General features: G+C 52.0%; 1 pseudogene; it reads left to right on the top strand.

Moving 5' to 3' along the window:
* Positions 1-7,471: 7,471 nt before the first annotated feature.
* On the top strand, positions 7,472-8,580 carry LOC130842379 (olfactory receptor 1D2-like; annotated as a pseudogene).
* Positions 8,581-10,734: the final 2,154 nt, after the last annotated feature.

Below are 10,734 nucleotides of genomic sequence, written 5' to 3'. Positions count from 1 at the left end.
CTCAAGCAGTACAAGGTGATTGAAGACAGTTTAGGAAATGGGAGAAAATGAAAATCAGTTAAGTCCTACCATTCAGCATTATGTTCTGTCAACGTTTTGGAACATTTTTTTTGGTTTTAAATTCTTTTCATTTAACACGTGAGCTTTTATTCTTTGCAAAAATCCTTCAAAAACATGCTTTTAAATGGAGGCATAAAAGATGCATTATAATGTAATCAGTGACAAATTTTTCTCTTGTTTTCCCTTATTATCGATAATGATTCAGTGGAATTCTTGTACGTAAGTTTCCGCATCAATGCTTATTTGCTGAAGATAGATTCCAAAAGGTGCAAATACTGAGACAAAAGTTTACTTTCCTAGTTATTTTTTAAAAACTCAGTTTTTACACAATTGCTCTCACAGTACACAACTGCTCTCCAGGAAATGTGCCCTCCCACCAGAATTCTGACATAGATGTCTCCCCACATCTATGTCACCATTGGGTTAGTTTCCTGCAAAAATAAAACACTGAGTTTGCACGTGAAGAGCAAACAACCCAGAAGCACGGCGATAGGAGTTTCGTAGTTTACTGGCTTTGTTTCGGACCCGTGAAGAAAAGTGCTCGGACACTTGGTTCAGCATCTGGGCAGGCGGACTTCGCTCCCTCTAAAGTATCCTGTGATCTTGGAAGTTTTACTTCTTCCTTTTCAATCCGGATGCCTTTTATTGACGGCTCTATCTCCTTATAATGGGCTGGATTTCACTTCCTGTGTTCATGCCAAGTGTTTTTGATTGGATAACAGACCTTGTATGCTTTCCCTTGGGTGCTGAGTATTTTTGTATCCCCAAACTGTTGTTTTCTTTTTTGGCCGTGCTGCATGGCTTGTGGTATCTCAGTTCTCTGACCAGTGGTTGCACCCGGGCCCCAGCAGTGAAAGCCCAGAATCCTAACCACTAGGCCACCAGGGACTCCCCTTAAACCTACTCTTGAACTTTGTTTCCAAGTGCTGTGGTTACTTGGAAACAGTCTGATTCTTTAGACTCTTGCTTCTAAGATTTGCTGCATGGTACTAGAGCAGTTTTTAGTGTAGAATTATTTTGCCACTACTGAGGCTGGCCCCTTCTGAGTGGCCTCCCTCAGGCCTCTTCAATTCCGAGGTTTCCATTCCGGCCAGTGGGACAGGTGTTCCTCCGGGTCCTGCTTGAGCCCTGAGCATCGTTACCCTGAATCCTTGCTGGAAGCCCTGTCCCAGGCCCGGGTGGTTTCCTCACACACTGGTGCTGATCAGCACCCCCTGATACTCCAGGGGGACCCTCAGCAGATCCCCAGGATCCTCTCTGCTTGCAGCTCTTGAGCTACAGCATCCCGGGCTCTAGGGCCCGACGTCAGACTCATCCTCCCTCCCTCACCCAGCGAAGCCCAGAATCAGCCTACCGCCGTGGCCTGACAGATGACTGGTGAAGCTGCCGGGTTGTTTTAAGATGGACGTCAGATTGCATCACTCTTCTGTTAAAAAAAAAATCTGCAAAAGGGACTCTTAGGGACAAAGCCAAAGAACTTACAGTGGCCTACAAAGCCAGACGGGATCCAGCCCGATTCCTCTCTGACCGTCTCCACTCTCACCCTTTCACTTGCTCAACTTGACTCAGCCGCACTGGCTTCCTGACCCTTTCAAAAATGCCAGGCCGGGGACTTTGCTGGTGGCCCAGTGGCTAAGACTCTGTGCTCCTAGCAGGGGACCCGGGTTTGATCCCTGGTCAGGGAGCTAGATCCCGCGTGTGCAACTAAAAGATGACGCAACTAAAAAGGTCCCACGTGCCGCAACTAAGACCTGGCGCAGCTAAATGAATGAATATTTAAAAACCAAACCAAACCAAACCAGAAAACGCCAGGCTGACTCCTGCATCAGGGCCTTTGCGCTGGTGCTCTCCAGACTGGAGCCCTCTTCCTCTGGGGATCCACCTGGCTCACCCGAAAAGCATTCCCGGCCACTCTGTTTAAAATTGCGTCCCGCTTTCTCCCCACCCGGACTCCTTTAACAGGTGTGTGTGGGCTAAGAGGGAGGTGGGAGCGCAATGATGGCAGCGCACGCGGGGCAGTAAAGAGTCGGCAGGTACGAAGGCGTGTGGGGGCCACGAAGCCCTGGCCGGTTTTGAACAGAGTGGGGACAAGGTCCACCGTGCATCTTAACAGGGTCCCAGTGCCTCCCACGTTGAGAAGAGGCCGAGGGCGGCCAGGGCAGCAACGGGGAGACGGGCATCCAGGCAAGAGACAAGGGCGGCTTGGACCCCTTGGGGGCCGTGGAGGTGGGGAGAAGGGCGCAGATTCTGCAGGTGTCTCGAACGTGGAGCCACCGGGACTCGCTGATGGATTGGACATGGCCCCGGACCTCCTCAAATCCTCAGCAGCCCTGCAGCGAGTCACCCTTCCTCCCGTCAAGGGCGTCCAGCCCACGCAGGGTCCGGCAGCCCCCCCACCTGCCTCCACGTTCAGGGAACGGCCACCTGCCCCGAGGACAAAGCCACACACCGACTCCACTTCCCAACATTTAATTAGGAAAAAGATTACATGGGCAAAGAAAACCGCATGCAGAAAGAAAAAAGAAAAGCCACAGGGGGGCCGGGGGGGCGGGTGAAGTGGGTTTCCAGGAGCGCGGGCCGGGGCCAGGTTCCTCCAGGGAGTGGGAAGAACAAAGGAGGAAGGCACTGCCGCCTCTGCCCCTCGGGGCGGGTGCAGGACAGGGCAGCGGAGGAGGCGGGGCCCGGGCGCGCAGACCACGCGGAGGAGGTTTGGCGGTAGGGCCCGGAGAAGGAGAGCTGGGGGCCCCCAGGCCCAGCTCAGGCCCTGGCGGGAGCCTGCTTCCAGCTCTCCGGGCGCTCGGAGGCAACAGGGCCCTGGGAGGGGGTGCAGTCCCCGCCCGGGAAGCCCGGGGCGGGGGACTGCTGTGGCGGCCGCAGGGGGACCCCTTGGCAGAGCCACAGTCTGAGGGCGGCTTCCGTGCCTCACCCGCCCCCAGTGCCGCAGGTGCGAGGCCCCCTCCTCGGGATGGCTGGGGCCAGCCAGGGCCAGGGCGAGGGGCCAGGGGCTAGGCCACGGCTGACCACGTTCCAGGGGAGCCGGGAGGAGGGCTCGAGGAGAGCCGAGGGAGGCCGGCAACCTCCGGGGGGCGGGGGGGCCGCGTATGTACAGATGGAGGCGGTGAGGGGAGATAAATTAAATAAATAGGTGCTTGGGGTATAAACAGGAAGGAGGTCGGGGCGATCACGAGCCCCGGGCGCGAGGCCGGGAGGGCGGGGGTATTGCTGATGCCGGGGGTGGGGGTGGGGGTGGTGTGGGGGCTTGGTCTGGGCACCCCCTCCCCACGCAGGGCCCAAAGCAAGGCACTCATGACGGGGGCCCAGGTGTGCCGGGGGCATCTCGGCCGGGTGACCTCTCCCGTGCCACCCGATCCAGGGCTCAGCCCCGCGACCCAGGCGGGAGACCACCCCCCACCGCCCTGGGACCGGGGGGACGGCTCGGGACTGAGAAGCCCCCTCCTCACCGGGTCCGCCACCCTTAGCTGTTGCTGGACAAGAGGCCGATGATCTGTTCCAGCTTCTGGCGCAGCTTCTGCTTCCGGCAAGAGGCGTCCAGGTCCAGAGCGGTGAGAACCTGGGGGAGCAGGCCCCGAGCTGGGCCCTCGAGGCCGCGGCTCCTCCCGGCCACGCCCCCCCCACCCCCCGCTCCCCGCTCCGCACCCCCTCCCCGGCGAGAGCGCCCCCCTCCCTCGGGCCTCAGCGCCTCCCTCCCCTCCAGGGCCCTGGGCACGTGGGGAGGGGCCCGGCCCCCCTCCTCTACCACCTCTGAGCATCCCAGGGCCCCAGGGCTCAGGGCTTGGGCCGCGTCTCCCTCCGCAGCTGCCCGCGGGCCCCCTGGTGAGCCCTCCAGGCTCAGGGCTCGCAGGGCCCTGCGGTCCACCCCTTCCATTCCCGACTCCAGCCAGGAATCCGGTCCTGAAGCCCGCGCGTCTGTCTTCCCTGCCCACCTGCTCTGCAGTCACACACCAGGCAGGTGGGCTGTCTGTCTGTTGAGACATTTTTCTCCTGCTTTGCTGTAGCTTTTTGAACAGATTTAAGAAAGTTAATTTAGTCTTTCTCTAGGAAGTCCAATACCTCTGCTTCCTCATGAACATTTTCTGCTAACTTCTTTTCATCCTGTGAATGGGCTGTATTCACTTGTTTCTGTGCATGCCTCTTAATTTTTCATTGAAAGCTGGCCATCTTGAGTATTATAATGTGGTTAATGTGGAAATTGGATTCTTCCCGCTCTTCAGGGTTTGTTTTGTTGCTTTCTCTGAGTTGTGGTTGCTGATTGGTTTGGTGAGTTTTCGAAACTGTTTTCCAAAAATTACGTTTTATCATGTGTGCTCTCTGAATTTTCTGTTCTTTCAGCTTTTGGTCAGTTAGTTGGTTTGAGAGAGATTTCCTTAAACACTCAGAGACAAAAAAAAAAGAAATAAAGAAAGAAAATGAAGCATAAGCTACTCTCCTGGGCTCTGTCGATTGGCTCTGTGTTGGGGCACTCCTTCAATGCTTAGCCGCAACTCTGCCTTAGCCTTCATTCCTTATGCTTTTCGGAGCCTAAATAACCCCCGGAGGTGAAATGATAGTGTTACGGTATCTATCGTCAGGTCTTTTGTGAGAGTGTATCCAGCCCTGGGCATGCATATGACTTTCTGGATTCCCCATCACAAGCAGGAGCTTTTCAAAGCCAATATTTCCAAAGGTGACCTTCCCCAGTTTTTCCTCCAAGGCCTTTGGTGTGTCTATTGTTTGCCCCGGCTGTAATTTTGTTTTTGCCCCAAGAGGCTGCCGCTTGTTCATTGTTTTCAAGGAACAGGCTCTTAGCTGCTTTTCTGCCCTGAGAGAGTTGAGTTAGGTGAGATAAAGGCCGGTGTCCTGTGTCAGAGAATCCCCAGATAGGTCCAAACAGACAAACCCAGTTCCTTGGGAAAGAAGTCTGCTCTTCTCTTCTCTGGAGCCAAGTATCACACGGGGAATGCAGCCTGCTGCTGTACTGGGGAGGGGTGTGCGGGCAAGGCTAAAATTCAAACACCAGAAAGTTCTCCTGTGTTGAAGTCATCTTTTTCTTCTTTGGTCACTGGGAACATTTGATTATATTCGTGAGCTCTGACAACATTGATGGTGACCATTTTTGCTAAACATCTCATTGTTTCTGTGGAGGGACAGGCCCTTGGAAGTCCAGCTTCTGCTGTTTTTGCGGATGTCACTCTTGGGCTTTCTTTTTAAAGAGGAGAGGAAACCCCGTGCTGAAAAGTAGCACTGGGAGTGAGGAGAGGCCACTGATCGTGCCTCCTGACCCTGAGGTATAGGTACAGGGGTGTGATAAGAAAAGATGTGTACCTTGGAGAGGGCTGCAGAAGGGAGCGTCTGCAGGGTGCAGAGCTGGGCCTTCTTTATGGTGGGAGGTAGAGGGATGCTTTGAGAAGAGACTGATTACAAACGATGAGTTCCAGAGCACCCAGTGAAGGTTGGGGTCTGAGGGGAGGGGTTTGGACGAGGCATTTGGGTTGAGGGAAAGGACGTCCATGCTGTGGTGCTTTGAGATGAGGCTTTGATTCCAGTCTCACTATGGATTTTAAAAATCCAGCAGGAATGTCAGATTTTACAAGTGCCATTGTAGCCTCCAATAGAGATTTATAATATAGTTTTCCTTTCCCACCAATTTGTGTGATTATTTACCTGAATAGATGTCATGATATCAGTCGTCCTTATGTTCCTACTTGGTGCCTTATCCCTTCAATACTGCTGCACCGGTTTTGAATCTATTGAAGATTTTTGCCTCATTATTCTTCTGTGTGTATGCTGTTGTCACCGGATTTTGGTTTCAGTGTCATGCTGGCTTGAGGCCAGCTTGATTCAGTGGTGAATCAGACAGATGTCATTCCTTCCCTTGTAAAGTCTTGGCAATTAGGTAGGGGACTCGTGAGTTGAAAACCTGATGAACTAAAAGAATTTTCTCTTAAAATCAACGGGATTAAAAGCACGTGCTTATTTTTAGGTGCAGGTCTGTGAGATCGTTTCCAGTGTCTTCCGGGAGTGTTTGCTTGCTCATCACCTGCCTGTTCTTGAGTCAATAGTTTAAAATCAGATTCTTAGTTTTTTAAAATACTTTAGTCAGTTTTTATTTTATTTTTTTAATTAAAAAGTTTTTATTTAGTATTTATTGGCTGTGTTGGGTCTTCATTGATGCACGCAGACTTTCTCTAGTTGTGGCGAGCGGGGGCTACTCTTTGTTGTAGTGCACGGGCTCCTCATTGCCGTGGCTGCTCCTGTTGCGGAGCACGGGCTCTGGCCGCATGGGCTTCAGTAGTTGTGGCACACGGGCTCATCGTTGTGGCTCATGGGCTCAATAGTTGTGGCACACGGTCTCAATAGTTGTGGCACACGGGCTCATCGTTGTGGCTCATGGGCTCAATAGTTGCGGCAAACGGGCTCAATAGTTGTGGCACACGGGCTTACTTGCTCCGCGACATGTGGGATCTTCCTGGAGCAGGGATTGAACCCGTGTCCCCTGCATTGGCAGGTGGATTCTTAACCACTGCGCCACCTAGGAAGCCCCCTTAGTTTTCCAGTTCATCTGGATTTCAGGTTGGTGAGTGTAGATCTGTCTATCTAGTGGCGTCACGCCACACGAGCATTTAGCCTTTGTGGGTTCCATGACATGGACTTGAGAAGGAGAGACAAAGTCACAGGGACATAACTTCTTAGACATGCCCTTATGTGTGACAAGGCCTCGTGAGCCTTGAACCCCTAACTGTGCTTGTGCCCCAAAGTGAGTCCATCACAGACACCGCCTGAAAGCCTCGATAACATCCAAGAGAATAGTCTGGGAAACCGATACATGTTTATCATTGAAAGAAAGGTGGAAGTAAAGATTTCACCCCCCCCCAGAGATCACCACTGTTGGTGAGCGTTCTGGTGAACACCATTTCGTGAATCTTTGTGCGAATATATACACATGAATAGATATGTCTGTGTATACGCCTGTGAAGTAGATCTGTCTAAGGACACTCTCTCTCTCTCTCTCTCTCTCTCACGTGTGCACACAGAGACAGAATTGTTCCTAGTGGCCATCACCCAGACTCTTACCTGGATAAAACACAAAGGCCCTCAGGGGTCCAACCAGCGGTCTCACCTTGACAACTCAACTGCCCTTGCTGTCTCCAGCCACTCTCCCTAAACCAGGCCTCGTCTTCAGGTCTCTCTGTCTTCTTCTCTGGCCGGTTCTTCTTTCCTCCCAGGGAAGCAGGCGGAGCGCCCGCCCAAGCTGAGTCACAAGGAAAGCCTCAGCTCGCCCCTCCTGCATTCTGTGGCGACCAGACAGCCCCACGACGAGTGAGTCTTGTCGTTACTGCCTCAGTTTGGAGTTCCTTCCCCAAATGTCACAAGTACGGTTTTAGCCACCGAGGAAGGTTGTGGTGCATGTTACCCCAGACTGCCTCTGGCCTTGTGGACGGATGTGTTTCCAGCGCATATCGACAGAAACCAGAAGCCATGGTGAGAGGCGACCCAACCGTCATCTCGGAATTCCTCCTCCTGGGACTGTCCGAGGTGCCTGAACATCAGCCCCTCCTCTTCTGTCTGTTCCTGTGCACGTACCTGGTCGCTGTGGTGGGGAACCTGCTCATCGTTCTGGCCATCAGCTCCATCTCCAGCCTCCACACCCCCGTGTACTGCTTCATAGCCACCCTGTCCCGCGTGGACATCTGCTTCACCTCCGCCATGGTACCAAAGATGCTGCTAAACATCCAAACCCAGAGCCAAGCCATCCCCTACGCAGCATGCCTCACGCAGATGTACTTCCTAATTGTGTTTGCAGAGCTGGACAGTGTCCTCTCGGCAGTGATGGCCTATGACAGAGTTGTAGCCGTCGGTCACCCTCTCCACTCCACCACACCCAGGAGCCCCAAATTCTGCATCACATCTCTGTCTGTGGCTCTGGCGGTCACAAACATCTATCCCTGACCCTCACCCTCCTCGCGAGTAGCCTGTCATTCCGCGCAAGTGTCAGAATCCACCACATCTTCTGCGAGCTGTGCGCCTTGCTGAAGCGCTCCTGCTCAGATATCCGCATCGGCGAGTTGGTGGTTTACAGCGCGGGGGGCGCTGTCTGTCTGTCACTCCCTTCCTCTTTATTTCTGTCTCCTACGTGCGCATTTTCTCAGCCATCCTGAGACTTCGGTCTTCGCAGGGCAAGCTGAAAGCCTTCTCCACTTGCAGTCCCCACCTGGCCGTGGCGTCATTGTTCCACGGGACCCTATTTGGGGCGAACCTGTGACCCTCGTCCTCCTGCGCAGCCGAGGACTCAGTGGCCACGGCGCTGTATGCGGCGGTGGCTCCCATGCTCCGCGCTTTCATTTACAGTCTGAGCAACGAGGACGTGGAGGGGGCCCTGAGGCGCCTCCTGGGCTGGAGAAGGGTCTGGTCCTGGTGACAGCAAGACAAAGATGCCTTTTCTTCTCCTTGCCTTCAGGTGGGAGCGGACCGTCCAGGACACGGATGTGTTCTGCCCAAGTCAGGGGTCCAGCTCGGCCCCGAATCTCTGCTGTCCTCGCGTTCATCTGCTCATTCCGCCACTCCTCCCTGAGTGACTCTCGTGTGTCAGGCCGCGGGGGGACAGCCTGCCTGCGCGAGCACTTAATTTTCCATTCATTCTATATGTCTTTCGAGATGCGCCTCAAACCCTGACGGCCCCGTGAATTCTTACCACGTCACAAGTAATGGAGCGTTCCGTTGTGTGCTGAGCAGGCACTCTTTTGAGTGCGTATGTGTAATGACTCAACGTCCAAAACATCCTGTGATGGAGACGCCATCATATCCCCATTTTCTAGCTGAGGAACGTCATCAGAGAAGTGATGGCATCCTCACCTGCTTGTGGGGGAGTCCCTTCTCAAGAGAACAAAAGCTGCCATGGGCGGCTCCCGTCACCAGGTGGCAGTGGACGCACGGGTTGAGGAAGGAGCCGGGGGCCCCTCAAAGGGCTGCGCGGACCCACCCTGCCGTGTGACACACTTCCCAGACCACAGACTTACCTGCTGCCTTCACAAAGGACATTCCTCGAGCACGTGAAGAGAATGCATGCACCACCCCCACCACCCGCCCCTTTCTCGGCACGTGCACGTGACAACAGTCACAACTGTGTGGCTGGGAGCCTTTTCCAGGGATGGATACGATGATGGTCCGTCCCATGTGCTCTGCTACAAGATGGGCTTTTCAGCCTCCTCTTGGGAGGTGGGCTCCGTGTCCCCGACACTTGAATCTGGGCTGGCTTGTGACTATTAATTTCCAAAATTGACTTAAGAAGAGATGAACAATTTTTTTACACTAAAACTAAAGGGAGATTTTGAAAGGTGGCCAAAGATTTAGCCCAAAGAGAAAGAGAAATCAGGTCCGCATTATTTCATCCAACTTCAAGAAAGGGACACAGTTTGAAGGTATTAGCCTGCTGTGGTCCCCTTTGCCTGGTAAAGCAATAAAGTATTCTTTTCTACTTCAGCCCCCACATAAAAGAAATTCACGAAAGAGAATATTCACCTATACCAAATTATTCTTTAAAATCAATAAGATTAACTTTAGCCTGGAAATGGAAACTCATGGGCATGCACACACCTACACATACAGAAAGAAAAAAAAATCAAGGACAGAAACCACCTGTTAAAAGAGTATCATAGCACAACTTACTACTCACTCTGCCTTTTTTTCTTAGCCCTTAGCAATTCTTTTAGCTCTTTTTTCTCTACCTCCATGAGGCCAGAGATTTTGTCTGTCCTATTTATGTGACATTAATAGGTGCTCAGTAAATACGGGTTGAGTGAAGGACTGAGAGAATGTAATTACATATAATTCACTGCATTGATAGGTTGATTGATAAGTATCCAAGGGTGTGTATGCAAGGGTGTCTATCTTAACTGGTTTCTTATTGTTAATGTAATTGATGCTCCTTGTAAATTATCAACAACAATGCAATAGAATGGACAAGGAAGTGAACAGAAATTCATGGAAAGAGAAATACGAGTGGTTTTTTAAAAATTTTTTATTAATTTTTATTTGTTTATTGGCTGCATTAAGTGTTTGTTGCTGCACGCAGGCTTTCTCTATTTCCAGTGAGCAGGGGTGACTCTTTGTTGTGGTGGTGGGCTTCTCATTGCAGTGGCTTCTCTTGTTGTGGAGCATGGGCTATAGGCGTGCAGGCTTCAGTAGTTGTGGCACGTGGGCTCAATAGTTGTGACTCACGGGCTCTAGAGCACAACCTCAGTAGTTGTGGCTCACGGGCTTTGTTGCTTCAAGGCATGTGGGATCTTCCCGGAGCACGGCTCGAACCTGTGTCTCCTGCACTGGCAGGCGGATCCTTAACCACTGCGCCACCAGGGAAGTCCCAAAATGCAAGTGGTTTTTAAACATAAGGAGAGACAATTGCATTCATAATTTCAGAAATGCAAATTGAACTCACAATGAAATTCCCTTTCTCAACTCTCAGATACCAAAATCCAAAAAGATAGAAATATAATTTCCCACAAAAAGACTTCAGACTTGCAGTGTTTTATGGGAAAGTTTTACTTTTTAATGTTCATGGAATATACGCATACCATAATGTATTCCAAAGATGGAAAACCAGCAAATTTTTAAGAAGCTACTATGACCCTGATACTGAATCACCTTCAGTTAAGTAGAGAAGAAACCTTTGCGATGGTC

Source organism: Hippopotamus amphibius, chromosome X (assembly GCF_030028045.1).
Source record: "Hippopotamus amphibius kiboko isolate mHipAmp2 chromosome X, mHipAmp2.hap2, whole genome shotgun sequence".
Taxonomy (NCBI): Eukaryota; Metazoa; Chordata; class Mammalia; order Artiodactyla; family Hippopotamidae; genus Hippopotamus; species Hippopotamus amphibius.
The sequence above is the reverse complement of the archived record's forward strand: the minus strand, read 5'-3'. Positions and strand labels throughout refer to the sequence as shown.